The following is a 16494-nucleotide window of genomic DNA, read 5'->3' on the forward strand; positions in this document are numbered from 1 at the left end:
CCTGGTGAAGGAGATAGAGAGCTGTGAGCTGAACTGGAACATCTGGCCTCTCACTCCCTGAGAGCTCCATCAAGGTTGTGACATCAAGACTTGGGAGATTCCCAATCAGATTTCCACCCCAGGGCACAGGCCTGGGCACAGGCCGAGGGCTTCAGACTATTTGGACTCAGGTAGGATCTTTTCATGGCGTGAGGCTCCCCACTAGGATTCTCCCTCTACTGGGCTGTTGCACAGATGAATAGACAGTGGCAAGCTCCCTCCCAGGAGCTGGAGAGATGGACACCAGCATCCCAGCAGAGACCCCGTGTAAATAGTTCAACTGCACAGTTTCATTTGCTTAATGTTTGTGGGACAGTAATTGACCTGTTGGAAATGATCAGTAAATATGATTTGATCACCCAGTCTGAGTCCAGCCTGTCTGTCCTTGAGGAGAACACCACACCAGAAAGATACACACACCATAGAAGGGACTCTCAATCACCAAGGCCACAGAGGATTTCCTCTTTCCCCAGAGAAATGCAGGAAGGAGGGGAAGGATTGCAAGATCAGCCCCGACTTATAAATAACTTTATGGCCCTAGAGGAACCATCAACACCCCAGCAAAGAGTTACAGAAATATTCAATTCAGTATTTTAAAGAATGGACTGGCTAAGTTAAAAGCAAAGTCCATGAAATAAATAAACTGGGCTCTGGGATAATGCTTGGATCGCTGGTCATTCCCTCTGAGTTCCTGGTCCATGGATAATAAGAAGGAAACAGTTCAGAGAAGGACTATTAAAATGGTAATAGGACCTGTAACCCAAGCTCTACACAGAGAAATTGAAGACAATCAAAAGGTTTTCTTTGGAAGAAAGAAGGAAAAAGTGAGATATGACAGAAACACTCAAACATTTGACAGGATTCAATAAATTAAATGAAAAGGTGAAATTTTCCATAGAAAGAGATTCAAGATCAAGGGTTCGTGAGATGAAGCTGGAAGGATGGATGCTCAAAGGGAACATGAGATATTGCTTCTTTAGTAAGAGGAAGGTAGATACCTGGCACAATGTACCAGGAGAGGTGAAGGAGATCATACTTTTGCAGAAGTTAAGCATGCTTGAGGCAGATATGGAGAGCAATGGTAAGAACAGGATTGTAAGGCTGGTTACAAAAAAAATGAGGGGCCCCCCAGGATGCTGTTTTCAGTATGGGTACTTGTATGCGCATCTATTTAGATTGGCAGAGACAACAAAACTGATGAATAAGGAGAGATATCCTACAAATGGTCAAGTTTGTATGAGTGACAGATAGGAGATAGCCTCAGAACAGTGCAGAAGTAACTAGGCAATTGGGTGGGCTAACTCTTGCTTACCTACCATCATTTACTACGTTACAGCAGATCCAGAGATCTAATTTAACTCATCATGATCTGGCATCTTTAATTAATGCTATAATCACCACCCGCTTTAATTGCTGTAATTCTTTATTTGCTGGTCTAACAAACCCCAAATAGCCAGATTGCATCTTATTCAGACTACCAACACCCGCTTACTGTTAGGATAAAAGGCAAGGAAGCTACCACGTTACACCAGCACTAGAGACACTTCATTGGGTGCCAACAGCCTTTAGAGTACAATTTAAGATTCTGTCCTTGCGCAAGATGATACACTAGAAGAGACCATCTGATATGAACAAATATTTACAGAATTGTATTCCAGGCTGGGCAATTCATTTCTTTCAAGAGGCCCTTCTTCTGCATCCTTCAGGAAAGAAGATTAGACTTGTAGAAATCAGAGGGGAGGCATTCTCATGTGCTGGGCCTATTCTGCGGAATAAAATTCCTAAGGAGTTAAGAATCATGCAGGATTATTTAGTTTTCTGAAAAGAAAGCAAAGCCTGGCTTGTTAGCATTTTGTTGGTACTGTTTTTTGGATTTAATACACTTATTATGCTGTCGTGATACTTTGCTTTTTGCTAGCCTGTATCATTTTTATTTGCAGTCTATAAATTAATTATGGGTATTAAAAAAAACAAAACCCCACATCATTCCTCCTTTCATTAATACTTTTGAAAAAATGCAGCACTTGGATGTCTTTTCCCAGAAAAAAAACAAACCTTCACCAGAGAAGAACGTTTATTTGAAGAGGCAATTGCTTTCAGTGCAAAACGTTTCACCCATCTGCAAATATTCTGATATGTGCTGGTGAATAAATAGCAGTCTGATTGCTCATTGCCATCCCCAAAGTGGCCATGCTTTGATGTCCTTGTTGGAAAAGGGCTCTCTAACCACAAAATAAAATCCCAAATCTTGAAAAGGCAGAATCACAAAACCTGAGTGCACAGCGTGCAATCTAGAGGGCTCATTTCTCTGCTTTGGACATTGTGAGGGTGTTTCTCTGTTGGTTTCCGCTGGGGTCATGGCATTTTGTTGCACTCCTGCAATTTTCTGCAACGTTTACTCCTTTCACACCTGCCAGCTGTTCCTGGGCCCACCTTGTGCTGCTTTCCAGGCAATTCTATTTCCCTCTTGAGGCGTTTTGGGATTTCTAATCACGCTTTCTCAATACGAATGCAAGGTCGTAGAATCTTGGGAAATGGGTGAAAGACTCGGCTGCCAGTTGTTCATGCAGGCAATTCGAGGTCAGGTGGTAGGGTTCCCACTTTGCCCATCAGCTGAACAGGTTTATCCCCATTGCATGCATCTGATCTTTTTTCCCCCTTTGATTTTTATAAGAAATTAGAACTACAGCTCCATGCATCCAAAGGGATAAAACTAGGACTGTATCAGGCTGTTTGGTTGACGGGTAAAGTGGCAGCCCTATTGCATAGCAAGTGTGCTTCTCGTGGCATTTTGGATTTTGCTTTCTGTGCTCGGTTTCAGGAGCTTACTTAATCTGGGTTTTTTATTTTTTGGAGGGGTGTGGGGGGGAGGGATTGCCTATGATTTGAAGAATGTTTTCACATTTTCTTCTGTTATGGGATCTTTCATTTCTTTATCTTCCCATTTTATCTGGGATTTCTTTTCTTTTATCTGACATGCTTTTATATGATATTTTCATACCGTTCTACAGACTTGTAGCTCCAATTTTCCTAATAAAGGCAAAAGGCAGAACTAGAGGTCCATAGAGTCGAGAGGCAAAACCAGAACTGGATCAGCCTGTTAAGGTTGATCTGGATCAAGTGGTGACCCTAATAGCAGAATTTCCCAAAATTATTATTATAGTAGGAGAAAGCTACAGAAGGTTAGATGTTTTGGCTTCTTTGAACTTGCTGGGAGAGGGGGAGGTTTGTTAAATGTGCTTGAAACACATCACAGAAACAATTTTACACATTGTGCTCTTACTAAATCAAATAGTGTTTTCCTTCCTTAAAAAAAAAAAAGTCTCATTGAGTTTAAACATGGCTTGACAGCACCCCCATGTGGCCAGTGGAAGTAGCACTTACTAAACTGGAATTAAAAGGACTATGCTGGAACATCCAGTGCTTTAGGCAATAATTTTAGGTATACAAGGCAATAAAATGTCTACCTGAGAGGCGATGGATGCCAGCTGTGTGCACATTTGCAAGACTATTTCTTGCTGAGAACAGCGGGATGTGGATAAGATTTTTATGATGCAGCCCACAGTAAAAAATAAAATTCCTAATAGACTTTTCACCTTTATAGTCTTGTCTTACAGTAAAAGCAAGTATTTTATTATATTGTTTTGTAATTGCTTGTTTTATTAGATAAAAAAATATTTAGTATATTATCAGGCAAACATTTTGCAAGCCGCATGGTTGAGACAGCTCAGATTTGGGACCCTAGCTGGGGTTTAGCTACTGACTTAGGCTGGGCCAGATCTTGGTCTACTGGATGAGCCAATTGGTCTTTTCCGTCATCCTCTATGGTGGCAATAAGAGGGCAATTTTCAAATATAATATGACCTGACCGAAAATCACCTTCCTCAAATGCGGGAGAGCCTGGTAGGAAAGAGGAGAGAGAGACAGACTTTTATAGTGGGCCAGAATAGCTGCTGGCCCACTATAAAAGTCTGGTAAGTTGGTACTGCTTTTATATCTTTTTTCTTTTTAGAAGTGTGACAAGGCCCCTAACATAGGGTCAGATCAATAAATGGGCCATGGAGAAATTGTAAGGAAAAATGGCCTTAACATATAGGGTTGACTGATGAGTCTTTATTGCAGAGGTTATTCATGGGGATGTGTGTGTCTTTCTCTCTCTCTCTAAGTGTGTGGCGAGGGAGAACTATTATGGGGAGTGTGTAAGGACATAATATAAGAGAACAGAGGGGAGTGTTTGGCAAGAAGCTGGAGTGAAATCAGGGAGGGGGAGTTCCTCTCTCTTACTGCCAGTGTCCAGCAAGGCTTATGACACCAGGAGATGCAGAATATACTCCTGGGCAGTGCTACCGAGCCACTCAGAAAGAAGCCTGAATTTTTCCAGTGCGGTTGCTTCCATTCCTTGAGCAGGAAGATGTTGAGAGAGGATTATGAATCCTAAGTGCTATCTATGCTGAAAGAATGGACTACGTTTAAATCGCTATTGCTCAAAGGGAAGAAGAGCAAAGAATTGATGTTATCCTGAGAGAGAACCTTGGAGGAAGAGTGTTTTGTTGTTGCCGTTTTTTGATACTGCTACTAACGCTGTAAGAAACGTACTATATACCCGGAGAAATCAGACATTTTAAGGACTTCTACTCTGACTGTTGATATCTCCACATTTTGGTAACTAAAATTATTTTTTGATTATACCTTTTGTTTGAAGTCTTCCTTAATCACAAGGTGGGAGTTCATAAAAAAAAACCAACTGGTGGTAGCTAATGAAGCTGGGGATCATTCAGAGGGGTCACAGAGGGGAAAGAGGTTTTTACTAGATCTACTACTGTCCTCACCTCTAGGCAAGGTCCATTACACCACCTGTGTAACTCCAGTTCACAGGGAGTCACCTTCCCAGCCCTGCAGAGCCCTGGGTTTGCTCGATTAGCATAGAGGAAAAGACTTTCTGGGCCAAGGGAATTGGGGCTGAAAACACCTGCAAGGCTACTGAGCAGAAGTTACTTCCAAAAATTAAAACAGTTCACACAAATGTTGTGCTCCAAACAAGAAAACAGTATACTTAAAGATGAAATTTAAAAGCCGGGCACGCACCAAAATCGGGAGATGCACATGTGCGCCGGATTATAAAAGCCTCCCTACATATGCGTGCATTTCACGATATGCAAATATCTCAAGCCAGGTCCAAAAGGGGAGTAGTTTCGGCAGGTCATGGGCATTCCGGGGCATAGCCAAGAGATGCGAGTGCAAATATTTACACAACTGGGCACGCACCCAGGTCCAGAGCTGCATGCTCATGCATGCACCACTGCTATAGAGAAGATATAACTTAAAAAAAAGAAAAAAGCCATTTCTGAGGGGTTTAAAGGGTCTGGGGTAACTGAGGGGAATGCAGACTAAAGAATCAGGGGGGGTTTGAAGATGTAACTCTAGTCTGGGTGAACTGGTGGACGAACTGGAGAAACTGGTCATGGCATGAATATGTACCTGTTATTAAACTCCTCGACTTGCATGGCTCATACCGTGATGTTTGTGGTTGTGCATGCCAAGTTGCAAAATCGGGCACACCTATATGTGTGCCTATTCTATTTTATAACATACACACGTATGTGCATGCATTTTATAAAATTGCTGCGGCCCTGGGTGCACACCAATGCACAGACGTCATTGTGCATCCGCATACCCCTTTGAAAGTTACCATCCCTGACAAAAAAATTGTAAAGTTTCAGCAGTTACATCAGCAAGTTTAAAACTTTGTCAGTACAAAATCCACAGAAAACAAAAATCCACTATTCTCCAGAAATCTTCCCAATCACTTTCACAATGCACAATTCTTAAGCAAAGTAAGTCTCTTAGTCTCCAATAGCTCTACTCTTTCTCCCTTTGGTACTCTATTGTTAGCCCAGAAATGATCAGGCTAGAAGTTAAAATCTCTCCCGAAATTGCTGCAATTATGCACAATTCAAGGAGCAATAGGGATGTACATTCATTTGTAACAAATGACAAAAATGCAACGAATGAGGCAATTTCAATATGTTCTAAATGGAATGTTCCAAAATTAATCTAAATGCAACAAATGAAGTCATTTTCGACATGTTCTGAATAGAATGCTCCAAAAATAGTCTCCTACAAAAAGAATTAATTTTCAGGTACTTTTGTATTCGCAACATTTTAAAAAGAAGCAGACCCCTGGCAGATCTAGTGTTAGGAGCGCAGCCTTCAGGCCCTGTTAGGAGCACGGAGGCGCAGTCCCATCTCAAGGGAGGATGTGAGCCCTTGAAATTGTCGGTTCAGTGTGCTGCGGCAGTCAAAAAAGCAAACAGAATGTTGGGAATTATTAGAAAAGGAATGATGAATAAAACGGAAAATGTCATAATGCCTCTGTATCGCTCCATGGTGAGACCGCACCTTGAATACTGTGTACAATTCTGGTCGCCGCATCTCAAAAAAGATATAATTGCGATGGAGAAGGTACAGAGAAGGGCTACCAAAATGATAAGGGGAATGGAACAACTCCCCTATGAGGAAAGACTAAAGAGGCTAGGACTTTTCAGCTTGGAGAAGAGACGACTGAGGGGGGATATGATAGAGGTGTTTAAAATCATGAGAGGTCTAGAACGGGTAGATGTGAATCGGTTATTTACTCTTTCGGATAGTAGAAGGACTAGGGGACACTCCATAAAGTTAGCATGGGGCACATTTAAAACTAATCGGAGAAAGTTCTTTTTACTCAACGCACAATTAAACTCTGGAATTTGTTGCCAGAGAATGTGGTTCGTGCAGTTAGTATAGCTGTGTTTAAAAAAGGATTGGATAAGTTCTTGGAGGAGAAGTCCATTACCTGCTATTAAGTTCACTTAGAGAATAGCCACTGCCATTAGCAATGGTTACATGGAATAGACTTAGCTTTTGGGTACTTGCCAGGTTCTTATGGCCTGGATTGGCCACTGTTGGAAACAGGATGCTGGGCTTGATGGACCCTTGGTCTGACCCAGTATGGCATTTTCTTATGTTCTTATGTTCTTTTGGTCCGGGATCTGATTCATCACGCCCATAGGTCTGGTCTGTCGGCGGCCTTTTTGTCCCTCGATCAGGGGAAGGCCTTCGACAGGGTAAATCGCAATTTTCTCATGGGTACTTTGCGAGTGTTCGGTTTTGGACCCGGGTTCGTGGGGTACCTCCGCCTCTTGTACTCGAGAGCGGAGTGTCTGGTTAAAGTCAACTGGTCCCTGGCGGCGCCCCTGGCATTCGGGCGGGGAGTGAGTCAGGGGTGTCCCCTCTCGGGTCAACTCTACGCGCTGGCCATCGAGCCGTTCCTGTGTCTTCTGCACAGGCGGCTCGTCGGTCTGGTGCTGCGAGAGCCTGAGTTGCGGGTCACCCTTTCAGCCTATGCCGACGACGTGCTCCTGGCAGTACAGGACCCGCTTGACTTACAGAGGGTGCGTGACTGCCAGCAGGTTTATTCCACAGCCTCATCCGCTAAGGTCAACTGGGACAAAAGCTCCGGCCTCTTGGTAGGGCCGCAGGGGGTGGACGCCCATCTCCCTGCCCTGTCGTGGGGCAGGGAGACCCTTAAGTATCTCGGCATCCACCTGTCCATCGCGGATGCCACCGCCTCCGTTAACTGGAGTGAGCTCGAAGAGAAGCTTGCCTCAGGGCGTGGAGGGGTCTACTGCATCTGGTGTCATTCCGGGGTCGGGCCTTGGTGGTGAATCAGCTGCTGGCGAGCATGCTGTACCACCGCCTCACCGCCTTGAGTCCGCCCCCGGAGTTCCTTGCTCGTGCTCAAAGGAAACTGCTGGACTTCTTTTGGGGCGGTGGGAAGCACTGGGTCTCCGTCGGGGTCCTGGCTCTCCCGTCGGGAGAGGGCGGTCATGGGCTAGTGTGCCTGAGAAGTCAGGTGCACACCTTCCGTCTACAGGCCCTGCAGAGATTCCTGTACGCGGACCCCGCTCCGCGATGGCGCCCGCTGGCAAACCATTTTTTGCGCCAGACGGGCAACCTGCGGTACGACTGGCAGCTGTTGGTCCTCGACCCGAGCGGCTTCACCCCCAAGAGGCTCTCGCGGCTGCCGGGATTCTACCGAGAGATGCTGAAGGCTTGGATGCTGCTGGGACTGACCAGGGGGTTGCCGAGCGGGCCGGGCAAACTCCTGGGGGAGCCCCTCCTACATAACCGCGCTCTCGGTTTGGTGGGGCTGGAGGAGAAAGTCTGCCTGCGACGCTACCTGGTCGGCGCCCAGGTGACCAAGGTCGGGGACATGCTAGATGCCCCGCCTCAAGTCATCAGCCACATTCTCAAGTTTGTGCCAGACACTCTCCGTCTTCTAGCGAGAGTCGTGAGCGAGGCGGGCCCGCTAGAGCCCGGGGCTCCCCGCCTGACTGCATCCCCTGGCCCCCCGGCGCTGATTATAGGGCCTAGGTTTGCCGAGGACGGCAGGCCCCCTCGAAGAGCTGACGTTCCTCTTTGCGCCCACAGTCTTAGTAGGCTGCGGGAACTGCCCGTAGCGGACTTCCGGACCGTGTCCCGGAGGGTCCTGGGCAGGCTGGTGCTAAATACCGTGCATCGCCTCGCCCTCGCTCCGAGGCCCGACACTCCCTGGCAGGAGGTGTTGCCGCCGAGGAGGGTGGACGGGAGCGGGCCCCGCTGGGGATCGTTCTATTCTGAGCTGATCACCGGCTACGAAGGGGACCGCTCCTGGAGGTTGGTGCACGGGGCCGTGGCCACCAGCCGGTTCAAGGCGCGGGTTATCCGGGAGGATCCCTCCTGTCCGTTCGGCTGCGGGCAGGAGGAGGACCTTTTCTACCTGGGGCTTCAGTGCCCCAGGCTCACCCCCTTCCTGTCCTTTTTGAAAGGTTTATTTTTGGGGTTTTGGTTACATTTCACCCCGCACCACCTCATTTACGGGCGCGCACTTAGGAGGGGGCCTCTGCGCCAAAGGGCCGCCTTGGTCAACTATCTCCTGTCCGCCGCCAGATCCTCAGTCTGGCGGTCGCGGCAGGAGATGTTGACCGAGGGCCGGTCCCTGGGGTGCGAGGTCCTCTTCCGTTCGACTGTGCGCGCCCGGCTGAAAGCGGAGCACATCTGTGTGTTGTCCGCCGGGCGGGTAGAGGAGTTTACCCGCCGGTGGGCAGTGGACGGAGTGCTCTGCTCCCCTTCCCTCCCTCCCCTTTTTGAATTAATCCCTTTGATTTGAGTTTTTTGTGTTATAGTTCTGTTTTGTTTCTGTGCACTTTTTGGGTGTCCCTTTTCCCCTTTGTTTCTATACCTTTCCTCCCCTCACCCCCCGCTAAGGATCAAAGCGGTGGGGGTGAGGGGGCCCCTTCCCCCCCCCCCTCCCTTGGTCCCGATCAGGATCAGTTCCCTTTCTAATCGGCGACCCCTCCCCTTTTCCTGCCCCATCCTCCGCCCCTTGTGGCGGATCATTTGCGGGCCCCCTACCCCTGAGGTCGAACATCCCCCTTCCCTTTCCTTCCCCCTCCCTCTCTTTTTTCACAGGGTACAGCGGTCCTTCGCCAATTGGCGGCATCAGCGTAGACTGCCGCCCTGTGTCCCCCTCCCCCCCCCTGGAATGCCGTCGGTGTGGGCAGGAGTATCCTGCATGGTGGGCCTTGCCAGCAGGGGCTTAAGAGGCACTACTCAAAAATACTCCGCTCAGTATCCCACCAGACCACACACAACAAAAGAAGGCTTATTCCAATCCCCAGTTTCACTCGCAATCAAGCCATCAGTCTCTCACTCATCTCCATTATATTGTTCAACGCCCAATCCCTCCAGAAGAAAAACACATCTCCTACATGACATTCTAACTGATTCCAAACAGAAATATGCGCTGTCACTGAAACCTGGTTTAAACAACATGACACTCCCCTCATCAACCAACTACCCATAGACAACTACGACGTGTTCTCAATACCACGTAAAAAGAAGAGAGGAGGCAGCTTACTTTTGGCTGTAAAAAAGGAGCTCCAACTTCTATCCCAGAAATGCGATCTCCCAAACCAGTACGATATTGGCTTTTTCAAATCTAAGTCACTTCAAATTTGTCTCATTTACACCCCCCCAGGTCTACTAGAGAAAGACTCATCCCCCCTTATTGAATTCTTTGCGAAATCCCTATCCGCTGACTTACCCACGATTCTCCTTGGAGACTTTAACTTACATGTGGATGCTTGCCCGCAATCCCCGGCCTGTGAAGCATTCATCTCCTCCCTCGAAGCTACGGGTTTCAACCAAATTGTTCACTCTCCTACACACAAAGCTGGCCACACCCTAGATCTGATTTTCATCAACTCCCCTATCAACATAAGCAATCCCCCTTCATGCCTGGCAGTACCTTGGTCTGATCACTCTTTGATTCTTACTAACCTCACTCTTCCGCAAATTTCCCCTACCTTGCCCTGCCAGACCATATCTTTCAAATGCCGCAAAACTTGTATTGTGGACATTATCACACAAGCATGCTCTGACAATCAAATTGACCTCTCTTCCCCAGACAACGCCTTCTCCTCCTGGGTCAACCTCACCCTTAACATTGCCAATAAAAATTGCCCACTAACAAAAACCTTCAACCCGAACCGTAGAAACAGAAAACCCTGGTACACACCTGATCTCAGAATTCTTAAAACTCAGCTCAGAGCTGCTGAAAGGTGCTGGCGCAAACACCACTCCCCCCGCAGCCAAAACCAACTATTACCAATGCATGCACGAATACAGAAACTCCATCCTCCATACTAAACGTGAATACTATGCCAGAAAAATACACGGTCTACAACATAACCCCAAGGCCCTGTTCTCTATGGTTGCTGACCTTACCACTCCCTCTCACATGCAACAACTAGCAACCACCTCCAAGAGTCGATGCAATGAGTTAGCACATTTCTTTAGAGATAAAGTTACCTCCATCACGGCACACTTCTCTCACAATAACAACAATGTTATTCTTCCTATCTTCAGCGCTTCAGCTACTCTTTCCTCTTTTGACTCTTCTTCCTCCCTGGAAATAGAGAACATCCTAAGAAAAATGAAACCCTCCTCATATCCCTCTGAAACTATCCCCTCTAAACTTCTACTATCTATTCCCAAAGTAATCGCCAAACCGCTATCCAACATCCTCAACTGCTCTTTAGAGCAAGGCACAGTCCCTAACCTTCTCAAACAAGCAGTAGTGAAACCGCTACTCAAAAAACCCAATCTTGACCCTGCCACATTGTCTAATTACAGACCTGTTTCCAACCTACCCCTTCTAGCTAAAATTCTTGAAAAACTAGTTAACTCTCGCCTTTCTCTTCATCTTGAACAACACAACATTCTCCCATCAACCCAACATGGTTTCAGGAAGCATTTAAGTACTGAAACCCTACTACTCTCTCTTTCCGACACACTTATCAGACACTGGATCCTCTTATCTGATTGCTATGCTAGACATCTCCGCCGCGTTTGACACTGTCAATCACTCTATCCTCCTCAACATCCTCAGAAGTATTGGGATCTCTGGTAATGCACTCGCCTGGATACAATCTTATCTCCAAAATCGCTTTTTCACTGTCCTAGTTGATAACAATGAATCTGAACCTATCAGTCTCCCTCAGGGATGATGTTCCCCAGGGCTCCTCCCTCTCCTCTACCCTCTTTAATATATACATGCTTCCCCTTACCACCCTTCTCACCAACCTTCACATCAAGCTGTTTGAGATTAATATTTTTATATATTGAAGGTTTACTGCATGCTGTGAACCCAGTATAGGACACAGCACATTCTCCCATAGTCCCTGAAGCAGGCACCCCGTGCCGAAACATGGCCCGTGTCGGACAAGCAGCTCCGTACCCATAAGACATTACAGAGGCGACGACCCTGATAATTATGAAATAAGATAACAGTGGGATGGAAAAGCAGCAGGGGAGAAGGGATTTTTAGAAAAATTAAAAAATTAAAAAAGAGATTCGTGAGAGATATTGTTCAATTTAATAAAAGAATAATAGACGGAGGTTAAAGAGAGGATAACTGCAAATCGGTTACCCTCATTCAATAACCTCCGTACAAGATTACCACCAAGCAAACATTCCCTTGTATGTTCAACTTGGTGTACTGATGCAATTGATAGCAGTGACTATTCCCTAAGTAAATTTGATTAATAGCCGTTAATGGACTTCTCCTCCAAGAAATTATCCAAACCTTTTTTGAACGCAGCTACACTAACTGCACTAACCACAACCTCTGGCAACAAATTCCAGAGCTTTATTGTGCATTGAATGAAAAATAATTTTCTCCAATTAGTCTTAAATGTGCTACTTGCTAACTTCATGGAATGCCCCCTAGTCCTTCTATTATTCGAAAGTGTAAATAACCGATTCACATCTACCCGTTCAAGACCTCTCATGATCTTAAACACCTCTATCATATCCCCCCCTCAGCCATCTCTTCTCCAAGCTGAACAGCCCTAACCTCTTCAGCCTTTCCTCATAGGGGAGCTGTTCCATCCCCTTTATCATTTTTGTTGCCCTTCTCTGTACCTTCTCCATCGCAACTTTATCTTTTTTGAGATGCGGTGACCAGAATTGTACACAGTATTCCAGGTGCAGTCTCACCATGGAGCAATATAGAGGCATTATGACATTTTCCGTTTTATTAACCATTCCCTTCCTAATAATTCCTAACATTCTGTTTGCTTTTTTGACTGCTGCAGCACACTGAGCCGATGATTTTAAAGTATTATCCATTATGATGCCTAGATCTTTTTCCTGGGTGGTAGCTCCTAATATGGAACCTAACATCGTGTAACTACAGCAAGGGTTATTTTTCCCTATATGCAACACCTTGCACTTGTCCACATTAAATTTCATCTGCCATTTGGATGCCCAGTCTTCCAGTCTTGCAAGGTCCTCCTGTAATGTATCACAGTCTGCTTGTGATTTAACTACTCTGAATCAGTTTATATCATCCGCAAATTTGATAACCTCCCTCATCGTATTCCTTTCCAGATCATTTATATATATATATTGAAAAGCACCGGTCCAAGTACAGATCCCTAAGGCAAGCCACTGTTTACTCTTTTCCACTGAGAAAATTGACCATTTAATCCTACTCTCTGTTTCCTGTCTTTTAACCAGTTTGTAATCCCCGAAAGGACATCGCCTCCTTTCCCATGACGTTTAATTTTCTTCGAAGCCTCTCATGAGGGACTTTGTCAAACGCCTTCTGAAAATCCAAATACACTACATCTACTGGTTCACCTTTATCCACATGTTTATTAACCCCTTCAAAAAATGAAGCAGATTTGTTAGGCAAGACTTCCCTTGGGTAAATCCATGTTGACTGTGTTCCATTGAACCATGTCTTTCTATATGCTCTACGATTTTGATCTTGAGAATAGTTTCCACTATTTTTCCCTGCACTGAAGTCAGGCTCACTGGTCTATAGTTACCCAGATCGCCCCTGGAGCCTTTTTTAAATATTGGGGTTACATTGGCCACTCTCCAGTCTTCAGGTACAATGGATGATTTTAATGATAGGTTACAAATTTTAACTAATAGATCATAAATTTCATTTTTTAGTTCCTTTAGTACCCTAGGATGCATACCATCTGATCCAGGTGATTTGCTTCTCTTTAGTTTGTCAATCTGGCCTACTACATCTTCCAGGTTCATAGTGATTTCGCTCAGTTCATCTGTGTGACTGGTGTTTTTCATGGTTAAATAGGATACAATATTGCTAGGGTTATCAGATTATGCTTTAATTTTTCTGGAGTTACTTTTTTTTTCTTCACATCATGTATTGTGATAATATTGGAACATTTTTCAAGGTTACTGTAGAACAGGCCATCTAAATTAATAAAAGTATTTTTTAAAAAAAGAATAAAAATGGATATTACTGATTAAACCAGTCAAAAGATCAAAGATCTTGTAGATTTTCTAGGTCTGTCTGAAGGCAATGAAGCAAGCACTCCCATGGAAACAGGCTACCAAAAGGAAGGTGGGAATCAAAAAAGACTCAACACTAATAATCAGTACAGGACAGTAATTGGGAAACTTCTCAATATTGCAACAGTGGTGTGCTGTGACATAGCCAATGCTATGAGCCTACTGAGCAGAAGGGTGTCTAATCCAACTCAGGAAAACTGGACAGCAGTAAAAAGGCTAGGAAGGTACCTAAAACGTACAATGAACTTAAAACAGTAGTTACCAGCCCACTGAGAGTTCAGACCTGACTGGCTATGTGGATACAGATTGGGGAGGGGATAGGACAGATAGAAAATCAACAACAGGATAGGTCTTCTTAAACAAAGGTGCAGTTATCACATAGTTGAGCAAGAAGCAGACAATTGTAGCTTTCTCTTCCATAGAAGCAGAGTATTGTGCTGCAGAGCAAGCTGTCAAGAGAACTTGCATGGCTGTGCAGGTTATTCTCGGACTTTGGGATCAATCAACTGATGCCAGTACAGATTTTTGCAGACAACCAAGGGTGCTTCAAAACAGCGGGCACAAAATAACTAAAGCCAAACATGAAACATGTGGACATAAAAGTACACTATGGGGTAGATTTTTAAAAAAAGTGTGTTCGCGTACTTTTGTTGGCGCACCAGGCGCCAACAAAAGTACGCTGGATTTTATAAGATACGCGCGTGGCCGCGCGTATCTTATAAAATCCTGGATCGGCGCGCGCAAGGCTGCTGATTTTGGGCAGCCGGCGCGTGCCGAGCTGCACAACCTGCCTCCGTTCCCTCCGAGGCCGCTCCGAAATCGGAGCGGCCTCGGAGGGAACTTTCTTTCGCCCTCCCCTCACCTTCCCCTACCTAACCCAACCCCCCGGCCCTATCTAAACCCCCCCCCCCTACCTTTATTCATGGATGTACGCCTTCCGGAGGGAGACATAAATCCACACGCGCCAGCGGGCTGCTGGCGCGCCGAGACCCGACCCAGGGGCGGTTCCGGAGGGCGTGGCCACGCCCCCGGAACGCCCCCCCCCCCGCCGAAACCACGCCCCTAGGCCCGCTCCCGAAACGCCTCGTCCCGCCCCCAAAACGCCGTGTCTTTCGGCCCTGCCCCCGACATGCCCCCTTCAGAAAACCCCGGGACCTACGCGCGTCCCGGGGCTCTGCGCGCGCCGGTGGCCTATGCAAAATAGGCGCGCCGGCGCACAAGGCCCTGCTCGCGTAAATCCAGGCGGATTTACGCGAGCAGGGCTTTTAAAATCCGCCCGTATGTGAGGGACATGTGTGTGGACAGTATAAAAACATAACAAAACAGTATATCTGTTGCTGGGAGGGGGCACCCATGCCCTGGAAGATGCCCTCTGGCATAGGTAGGCTGGCAGAGGAAGGACTGTCCAAGCTCCAGTTGTCACCTACCTTTAGTGAAAGATAATAAACAGATGTAAGCTCTCACTGCAGGCCTGCAAACAGTATATTAACTCTTTAAGGGCTGCTACGATTGTGAGATTTCAGGATGATACCGAGGGAGGGCAGGCAGACCTTTGGAAAAAAACCTCTAAAGCAGGGGGTCCCAACCTTTTTGGGAGCGTGGACCCCTTTTCAAGTTCCAAAATTTTCGCAGACCGCCACATGCTTCTCTTTCATTTTTACCTGTAGTTATGTTCCATATATAGAAAAGTTATTAATGTAATAATAAAGAAATAATTAATTGCACACCAGACCAGACATTCTTAATATATAAAATGTATTAAACAATGCTTACTGATATAAATGGAATACATATAATTGCAAAGCACAGCAGTAAATAAATATGGAAGAATGTATTCATATTCAGGTATCTAGAGAGCTGGATCTGGTGCAAGTGAGGGAATGGACTGGTGGAGAAGGATAGAGAGAGAGAGTGACTGGCAGGGTGGGAGAAAGAGAGATGCGGAGATGGACTATTGAAGAAGGGAGAGAGAGAGAGGTGGAGGGAGAGAGAGAGAGACAGAGCAACCGGCAGGGCTGGATTGGTGGAGAGTGAGAAAGAGAGTGACAGGTGGGGACAGACTGGTAGAAGGAGAGATGGGGGGATGGTTGGAATGGACTGTGGATCAAAGACAGAGAGTGAGAGACTGATTGGGAAGGGGGAAGGAGGGATGTTTGAGACAGGTCCACATCACTAAAAGAAAGATGTGATAAGAGCTTTGGTGCACATATTTCCCTCAAAGCCCCCTATCCCCCCCCCCCCCCCCCCGCCAACATGATATTTTTCAAAATTATTAATATTTTTAAAGAAAATCACCTGTGACAGGGTAATCACCCTGTTTGTCTGATCTTGACAGGGGTCTATTGGCTCTCTCCACGCCTGCCTGTTACCAAATTTGATACATGCAGAGACAGGACAGCCCCGCTCATAAAGCAAGAGGCACTGCTACAAACATTTTGCTCCATTATTACAAGGTCCTGGGTATGCATCTCGGTGGCATCTCTAGACAGAAGAATCTTCTAAGTAACAAAAAAAAAAGCCCTGGCCAGTTTCAACAACTAAGTA

This window comes from Rhinatrema bivittatum, chromosome 4 (assembly GCF_901001135.1).
Source record: "Rhinatrema bivittatum chromosome 4, aRhiBiv1.1, whole genome shotgun sequence".
NCBI lineage: Eukaryota > Metazoa > Chordata > Amphibia > Gymnophiona > Rhinatrematidae > Rhinatrema > Rhinatrema bivittatum.